Here is a 9200-nt window from a genome sequence, read left to right as displayed (position 1 = left end):
GATTATTGGTAATATTGCCGCCAAGGAACTTGAAGCTCTCAATCACTTCCACATATGATGCTGAAAAGGGCATATACTTCACCATGCTTCCAAAGTCAATAACTGGCTCCTTCATCTTGCTGATATTGAGGGAGAGATTATTTTTCTGATTAAAAAATCTTCTCACCGAAGTATGATATCTTCTCTTTTCTCCAGTAGCCTTCGCACCATCAGCCAAACCTCCATCTTATTTCTTCATGCTCCTCACCTCTGGGGCCATTATCTTTCTAGATAGATAGAGTGAGGAGAGGTAGATGATCTTTGTTATAGTCATATTGCATGTCATTAGTAACTTGTTCAAAGCTAATTTTGATGCTACCACAGGTGTGGAAAATTGATTGAAGTGATTCAAACAGTGAATTCCAGGCAAGGTGGCCATGTATAAAAACTGCTACGTATTCAAGGGTGAGGCTTCATTCATGAAGTTACAATGACAGCCTGATTATAGGGACTAATTTGAAAGTGCCATTACAAAGTGCATTGAAAGCACTGATGATTTAATCTCCATCATGGTTTAATCCCCAGCAGTTTAGTGATACTCTCGTGGCTCATAATCAAGTGGAAGGGTGGGAATGAGACCCAGAGGACCAAAGCTACCCATTTCTTCAAAGGCTCGTCAAGTCATTGTGTCAGGCTACTATAATCTTGAGGTTGAGGTAGAATTGAAGTGGAAATAAACACGATGCTGGAATTCTTCACATGCCTAGATAGGTTTGGGGAGCATTCAAATGTAATTACTTGGCACTGTCTGGCATGAAATGCTTTCCTGCTGGAGTCTCTATCAATTCGCCCTGGAGATAGATTTCACAAAAAGAAGGAGAAGAGGACTAATGACTTTTTTTTCTGTTTTATGTAGATTAATTACAATGTCAATCGACTGACTGGTTACTCCGTTCTGAAAGCCTTTAAACAAAGGTAACTTGCATAGGAATGTCCTGGGAACTTTGTCACTGTCTGAAGTTTGGGAATCTATAGCATTCATTTGATAAACATGATTGTTTTCTGGCAGCATGGTGGTTTTCAGCTTCAAAGTGTGTGAGAACTGTCGCGCTCGTGGGTAGCTGGATTGTTGTATAACATGTAAGGGTGGTTTTGTCAAGCTTGTTGGGTCATCATGACACTCAGACATGGGAGTTCCAATGTGGTTATCAGCAGAGTTATCTGATTGCCACACCTATCACCATTTCTCTGACATGGAAAACCTGTAAGTAGAAAAATTTAAAAATAGTGCAATCTGCTGTATAACCTCTTCCTACATTTAGGGCGTTACTTTTAATAAACCTGTTCTGTGCCTTAGTCCTCCACCTTAAAGCTTTTTTTTTGTCATGCAAGTTGCACAACAGCACAAATCACAGACAAAAAGGTTAGACGCACCACCCTGAAGAATTACTCTGAGGCAATGCTCCAACACCGATGCTGTTTGTACTGGGCACCAAGTTGCTGAAATCGTTCAAACAAGAGGCAGGAATACATTTAGCTGTCGTTTAAATCACCTCGTCACAGCAGGTAGGTAAACAAAATAAATATTAAGACTAGTCTTCAATTGCGTGCGGGGAGGTGAGTGCATACATTGGTAGTTTGTCGGGTGTGGCACTGTTCAAAGAATTGCACAGATTATTCTCCCCGAAATCTAGACATTTTAAGACTTTAGAGATACGGCGTGGAACCTTGCCCTTTGGCCCACAGAGTCCGCGCCGACCAGCGATTACCTCGTACACTTGCACTATCTTACACACAAGGGAACATTTACAATTTTATAAAAGCCAATTAACCTACACACCTGCACGTCTTTGGAGTGTTGGAGCACCTGGAGAAAAGCCATGCGTTCACAGGGTGAGTGTGCAAACTCCGTACAGACAGTACCCGTAGACAGGATCAAACCTGGGTCTCTGGCACTGTAAGGCAGCAACCTTACCGCTGCACCACTGTGCTGCTTCTGTCATTCTTTTAAATATGTTTAATCTTTCTATTTGAAAGAAAACAATAAGAATACATGGAATCTTAGAGAAGCATATTATTGAAACAGCCTGATTTATTTATTCAACTCTCTTTTGGTACATAAATCGAATTTTCTACTGAATGAAGTCATCAATTTATAAAGCAGGCGAACCAGTCTCTTCGGACCAACTTGTCCATGCCGACCAAGTGGACCACACTCAAAGACCTGGCCAGCTCATGAGTTTCCTTATTCCCAACATTAGTTTCAATCTGCATCTGTTTAGGAGAACACCTGTAACCAGCTATTGTAATCTGGCATAGCAACAAATCACATTGCGGATTTCCCATGGGCAGCAAACAAGGAAGCAATAACTTTTGTTGCAACAAATTAAACATTTAACAGATAGTGTAGCATAGATTTCATGAACAAACTTCTGCACTACTAAGTAATTAACACCATTTAAATTAAGTAGAGTATTGAAAGCACTGAGGTAAAGTGCACTGAATTGCCTCAGCGAATCACTGCTCCACCACTGGCCACAATGGAGAAGTAATCCAAAGTTGATGTTGGTTTTCAAAGATTGAAGTACTGGAGTAACACTCTGGGTTAGGCAGTATCTCTGGAGACCATGGATAAGTGAAGTTTCGGGTCCCAAACCAAAATATCACTATCTATGTTCTGCAGAGATGCCGCCTGATCTGCTGAGTTATTCTTGCATCTTGTGTCTCTTATCTACTGGACACTATGATGTGTTGAGTACCAAAGGAAGCAGTTATGTGTTCCAGCATCGGTCCTTCAGGCTGACGTGGACTTCTACAGTTGCCTGCACATTCAAAGTCCAATGGTAGCCAGTTGCTCCTTCATTCACCATGCAGTGATGATATTGCTATAATTCTTCTTCTTATCGAGTCCACACACAAGATTAGAAGTTGTTCAGCCAGAGCTCGGCATCTGAGTACAATGGTGTCTTTCTTGCGCTTCTTGTGCTTCTTGTGCGTGGTGGTGGATAGATTGGTGAAAACAGGGCCGCGACGTGAACGCACTTTCCTTGACCCCATTGCTATGGTTGCAATCACAACATTTGTAAGTTTTGGATCTGTGGAGCTCAAGCAGGATCTGTAGAGGCAAAAGGTGTATGCCAGCATTTTTGGTTGAGATCTTATTTTTTTGTTCCAGATTCCAGCATTAGCAGTCCCTTTTGTCTTTGAGTTGTAGAGAATGAAGGATTACCACAAAGGGAAATGTCTGAGTTAAGCATAAAACGGTAAATTTACATTCTGGGTTTTATGCCATTTTACTTGTTCAAAATATCCCGGGTCACTCATATAATCAGTTCACACTCTATAAATTGTGGCTTTATACAACTTCTTACGTTGGATCTGTTTTTTTTAAACATATATTGTAAGGAATAGACTATTCATTCCTTAAGCCTGATAAGCTGTTCAATTACATCATGTTGATTTATATCTTAATTACATTTACCTGCATTGGATCTCTCAAATGGCTTGTTGACCTTCATAACAAGAGGAGCAAAGAAATGAAAGGGGATCTTATTGAAACATAAGATTTTTAAGTGTTTGGACATGCTAGAGGCAGGAAACTTGTTCCCTGGAGAACCAGGGGGCACAGTTTAAGAATAAGGAGTGATACAATTAGAACGGAGATGAGGAAACACAGTTTCACACAGAGAGTTGTGAGTCCCGTGGAATTCTCTGCTTCAGAGGGTGGTGGAGGCCAGTTCTCTGGATGTTTTCAAGAGAGAGCTAGATAGGGGTCTTAAAGATAGCGGAGTCAGGGGATATGGGGAGAAGGCAGGAACGGGGTACTGATTGGGGATGATCAGCCATGATCACATAGAATGCCGGTGCTGGCTCGTAGGGCCGAATGGCCTACTCCTGCACCTATTGTCTATTGTCCATTTCTTAGGAATGAACCCATTGGGTTATACAGAACTACCAGTATGGTGAAATAAAAATCTTTCTCCTAAGTGCAGAATGCCCTATTACATTTTCTTTGTTTATCAAGAGCCACCTGATATAGAACCAAAATACTCCTATCAGCACGTTCATATATGTATTTCAAGATTTGACTGTCAGTATGCTGGAATTAAGATTCAATTAACCAATTGAAGGGTCTAGGAAAACAGTAAGTTACAAGTTTAGTAGAAACAAATCTAAACCTTTCACATTGATTAGGTGGTTTATTTCATTTGACAGCAAATTACAGAATCAATCCCACTGACGGGTGTGAAAACTATTAGTAGCTTGAAAAAGCCACTTAACCCTTCTTAATCTTCTCTTTCAGCTGAAATGCTATTTCTTTTCATGTTGAAATTGATGGATTTGTGTTGGGTAAAGGCATCAAGGGATATGGAGAATAAATAGAGTTGAGGCACAGATTTTCCCTGATCCAATGGATTAATGGAACAAGCTCCATGTGCTAAACATCTATTTCTTTAACAGTGGAATTAGTGGAAAGATTCAAGTGGGATTTGGCAAGTGATGGGGATCTTAGGTTTACACTTACACTTGGAGATGTTCGGCAAAGCGGCCACTTAATCTGTGTGTCCTCGGTGGAGAAGGGATCACTGAGGATTAAAATGCGAGCGAGATGCAACGCATTTGTGGAAGGAAATATAAATTGGAGGAAGGAATGTGTTCCATTTATATAACACCATTCATGATCTCAGGTTGTTCAAGACACTTGCTGCAATGAAGTAATTACGTAGTAAAGTCATTGTTGGATTATTGGTTATCCAGACTTCTATGGTTGGGCTGCAGTATGTGGCCACCATTAGTGTTTGCATTAGGCTTGAAAGGGAACTCGGTTATTGTTCCAGCAGAAAGACAGCACCTTTGTCAATGCATCCAATACCAACCAGTACTGCAGTGTCAACATAGATGTCTGTGCTCAGCTGTCTGGGATAGGACTTGAACTCACAGCTCGGAGTCAGAGAATGTTGCAAACTGGAACACAGCTGATACTTGCTGTCGTATGTGGAGCAAGTACCCTGGAATGATATGACCAAAGGAGAATAGACGTGTGTGTATGCAATGGAAGCTGCCAGGTGAAAATAACACAGGATCGAAGTGGAGCCAACTGGATAGTGAGGGTAAGCTGGCAGGATCACATTAAAACTGAAAAAAACAGTGAAGGATAATTTGTTTAAGAAGGAACTGCAGATGCTGGAAAATCAAAGGTAGACAAAAATGCTGGAGAAACTCAGTGGGTAGAGTTCCTGCCTTACAGCGCCAGAGATCCAATTTCAATTCTGACTATGGGTGCTATCTGTACGGAGTTTGCACATTCCCCCTGTGACAATGTGGGTTTGTTCCGGATGGTCCAGTTTCCTCTTGTATCTCAAAGACATACAGGTTTGTAGGTTAAGTGACTTGTGTAAATTGTCCCGAGAGTGTAGGATAGAGCTAGTGAACTGGTAATTGGTGGTCGGCGTGGACTTGGTGGGTCGAAGGGCCTGTTTCGATGCTGCATCTCTAAACCAAACTAAATTAAACTAAACTAAACAGGGATCGGAGGGATATGGATTATGTACAGGCGGATAAGAGTTGGATTTGGCATGTTTGGCACAGACATTGTGGACTGAGGGTCTTGTTCCTGCGCTGTACTATTCTATGTTCTAATTGAATCTATGGCGCAGTAGTGATAGGGTTCATCACTATGACTCATCAAGCCTTTGCAGGCTCCTCCTGGAGCCAGCTACTCAGTCCCACTCTCCTGTCGTTCCCCCTACAATTAATTTTTTAAATGGTGTAAAGGACCTAATTCTTGCCCTTCCCTCGAGCAGCTGTTCCTCTTCATTCAAATGAATTGACTTTCTACCCATGAGGTAAGAGAGCAGCATCTCACTGCCAGTGGAACAACCTCCACGTCCAGGTCTTCAACATTTATGCAAGGACACTAAAGAAGTCATGGTGGTACAGCGGTAGAGTTGCTGCCTTACAGCGAATACAGCGCCGGACACCCAGGTTCGATCCCGACTCTGGTTGCTGTCCGTACGGAGTTTGTATGTTCTCCCCATGCCCTGCATGGGTTCTCTCTGAGATCTTCAGTTTCCTCCCACACTCCAAAGACGTACAAAGGTTAAATGGCTTGGTAAACGTAAAAATCGTCCCTAGTGGGTGTAGGATAGTGTTAATGTGCGGGGATCGCTGGTCGGTGCGGACCCGGAGGGCCGAAGGGCCTGTTTCCACGCTGTATCTCTAAATTAAACTAAGCACTAATGCAACTATTCTGCTGCAGAAATGCTAGGATTTCCAGCTCACTTGAGTCCAATGGAAACAAGCTTGTTTATAATGAATAATTGCAATAAAAACCGAAGCTTGATTTTATTTTGCCCATTTTACTTCAGAGGTTTCCACACCAACAGGCACTTCTTATGCAAAGAGCACATATTCGAGGCTCATTGTGATTATTACTTCATGAAAAATGAGTAGTAAAAAGGCCTCAATGTAACATAATAAACATAGCAATCATGCGTTTTTGTCATTGAACATTGATAAATTCCCCCCCAAACTAATTGTTTTTAAAAATAGATCATCTAAGGAGGTCAAACTGCTATTTTCATCTGCTGTGATCTTGAGAAAAAACGTATAACAATTCTGAATAATAACGTGCAATGCAAATTGAAGACACGGAAAGTAGATTTAATTTTGATTGATGTATATGGGGTATGCACATTGCTGAGTAGGCAAGCATTTATTGCTGATCGTAAATTGCCCATCATCTGAGTGATGCTACATGATTTCAGAGCTGACTAAATTGTCGGGGGTCTTGGATCACATACAAATCAAGCTGATTGAAATAGAAGATTTCTTCTGCTGAAGAACATAACAACAGCACTGGGCAGTAGAGTTGCTGCCTTACAACGCCAGAGACCTGAGTTTGATCCTAACAATGGGTGCTGTCTGTACGGAGTTTGTATGTTCTCCCCGTGACCTGCATGAGGAGAACATACAAACTTTGTTTTGTCTGAGTTCTCTGGTTTTCTACCACACTTCAAAGACATACAGGTTACGTTAATTGACTTGGTATGATTGTAAATTGTCCCGAGTGTGTAGGATAGTGTTAATGTACGGGGGTAGACAAAAATGCTGGAGAAACTCAGCATGCATGGGAGGCAGCATCTATGGAGCGAAGGAAACTCAGCGGGTTTCGGGTTAGTGTATGGGGGATTGCTGGTCGGCATGGACTCGGTGGGCTGAAGGGCCTGCTTCTGTACTGTATCTCTACACTGAACTAAACTAAAGTAAACTAAACAGTGGTTCACAGTCAACATTACCAACACCATGTTCTTATGATAGATATTTTGATTTAGTTGCTTTGAAATTCCTCAGATGCCAGAGTAGCATTAGAACTTGTGTCTCCCGATCAAGGGTTCAGGCCTCCAGATATGAATCCAGTACATTACCACAAAGGCAGTTGCTTTTGAGAAGGTGGTGGTTTATCGCCTGGAACCACTGAAGTTTTTTTTTGGTAACTGTACATCTCAGTGCCTTTAGGTACAGAGTTCCAGGATTTTGACCGAACCATTAATGGAGGAATAGTGATTTATTTGCAAGGCAGGATGGATAGAGACTTGAAGTAAAACCTGCAGGTGGTGATGTTCCCACATGTCAGTAGTCTTTGATCTTCCAATTTGTCAAGATTGAGTTTTAGAGGCTCTGATGTGTTACTGCAATGTACACAGCAACGTCTGAGCAATGGTGGTGGAGGGAGTGAATGTTTCGCCTGATAGATGGAACGTTAATCAAACACACTGTTTTAAACCAGATGTTGTAAAGCAAGCGAAGAGTATTCCATTATTCCCTGGACTTCTACCAGAAAGGCTTTGATGAGTCACACACCACAGGGTACTCAGGACTTGACACATACTTGTAGTCTCTGTATTTATACTTGCAGTCCCTGTATTTATGTGGCTAGTCCAGTTAACTTTCTGGTCAAAATAAAGTTTCTAGTGGGAACAGCATGAGTGGAAAGATAATTATTTGTCTTTGATAATGCAAATATAATATAACATGAGCAAATGTTGGAAACATTTAGCAAATCAGGCAGCATTTGTGGAGATAGAATTAATGTTTCAGGCTATTGACCTTTCCTAGAACCTGATGTTTGAATTGGCCTACAGTTAGAATATACATTCAGATTCAGATTCCAATTCAAATTAGTTTATTGTCTAAGGGGGCTATATAATTCATTGTTTATACAAAGCATAGAGTAAAGAGTTTGCTTGCTGTTTGGGAGTGTAGGAATCTGAACAGGAATAATGGGTGTATCTTCATGCTTCAGTGATACATTCTGTAACTTGAGAGAGGAAGCAGAATTTGGAAAATGCCAGGATTTTGTTGGAACGAGTGCAATCGAGGAATAATATTGTGACTTATGAAAGAAGTTGCGGTTATTCCAAACGTTTAAAGAAACAGCTTGAAATGTCAGTCAGCATTAGGGATGAGGAGATAATTGCGGAAGAGTGGCAAGAGCAAAACATGAATGAGAAGCATTTATTGTAGGTTTGAGGAGATATGGGATAGAAACCATAAGAATTACCAAGGAAAAGAGTAGATGAAGGCTGAAGTTTCAGGAAGAGGGAAAAGGGATTACGAAATGCAGATCAAACAACAAACTAAATTTTAGTACAGAGCTGTTTGGTTTTAGCAATTATCAAGGAGCTCAACAATATCCAAAGTGGTGTCCCACATTATGGGCTGCCAGGCCACTTATTCTCTGCTATTATCAGGTGGTGATGCAGTGAATGCTGTTCACAAAACACATTTCAGTTACTCATTCAGGCGTTTCCAATAGCCTTGCTAAACTTGTAAATACACACACCAAAGACAAGGACATCAGGTAGCTTGGAACATCATTCAGCATTTAGTTTAACTTAGAGATACAGTGTGGAAACTGGCCCTTGGGCCCACCGAGTCCACGCCGATCCGATCCCCACACACTAACACTATCCTCCTACACACACTTTTTACAATTATACCAAGGCAATTAGCCTACAAATCTGAACGTCTTTGGAGAGTTGGAGGAAACCAGAGCTCCTGGTGAAAATCCAAGCAGGTCAGGGGGAGAACGTACAAACTCTGTACAGACAAGCATTGTAGTTAGGATCGAACCTGGTTCTCTGGCATTGTAAGGCAGCTACTCTACTGCTGCGCCACCATGCCCCCCACAGTGGTTTCCCTCCAAATTGCACAACATC

General features: G+C 41.5%; 1 protein-coding gene across 2 annotated transcripts in view; it reads left to right on the top strand.

The window, feature by feature from the left end:
- The first annotated feature begins 1157 nt into the window (after window positions 1–1157).
- Window positions 1158–9200, top strand: part of nckap5l (NCK-associated protein 5-like) — a 458995-nt gene continuing 450952 nt past the window's right edge. Inside the window, exon 1 of one of the 2 annotated variants that reach the window (XM_055638609.1) lies at window positions 1158–1545. The gene's annotated coding sequence lies outside the window, so the exon portion shown is untranslated. The remainder of the gene's footprint in view (window positions 1546–9200) is intronic. The other variant, XM_055638606.1, reaches the window with a different exon arrangement.

The sequence above is a fragment of the Leucoraja erinacea genome, chromosome 7, assembly GCF_028641065.1.
Source record: "Leucoraja erinacea ecotype New England chromosome 7, Leri_hhj_1, whole genome shotgun sequence".
Taxonomy (NCBI): Eukaryota; Metazoa; Chordata; class Chondrichthyes; order Rajiformes; family Rajidae; genus Leucoraja; species Leucoraja erinaceus.
This window is presented reverse-complemented; position numbering and strand designations above follow the sequence as displayed.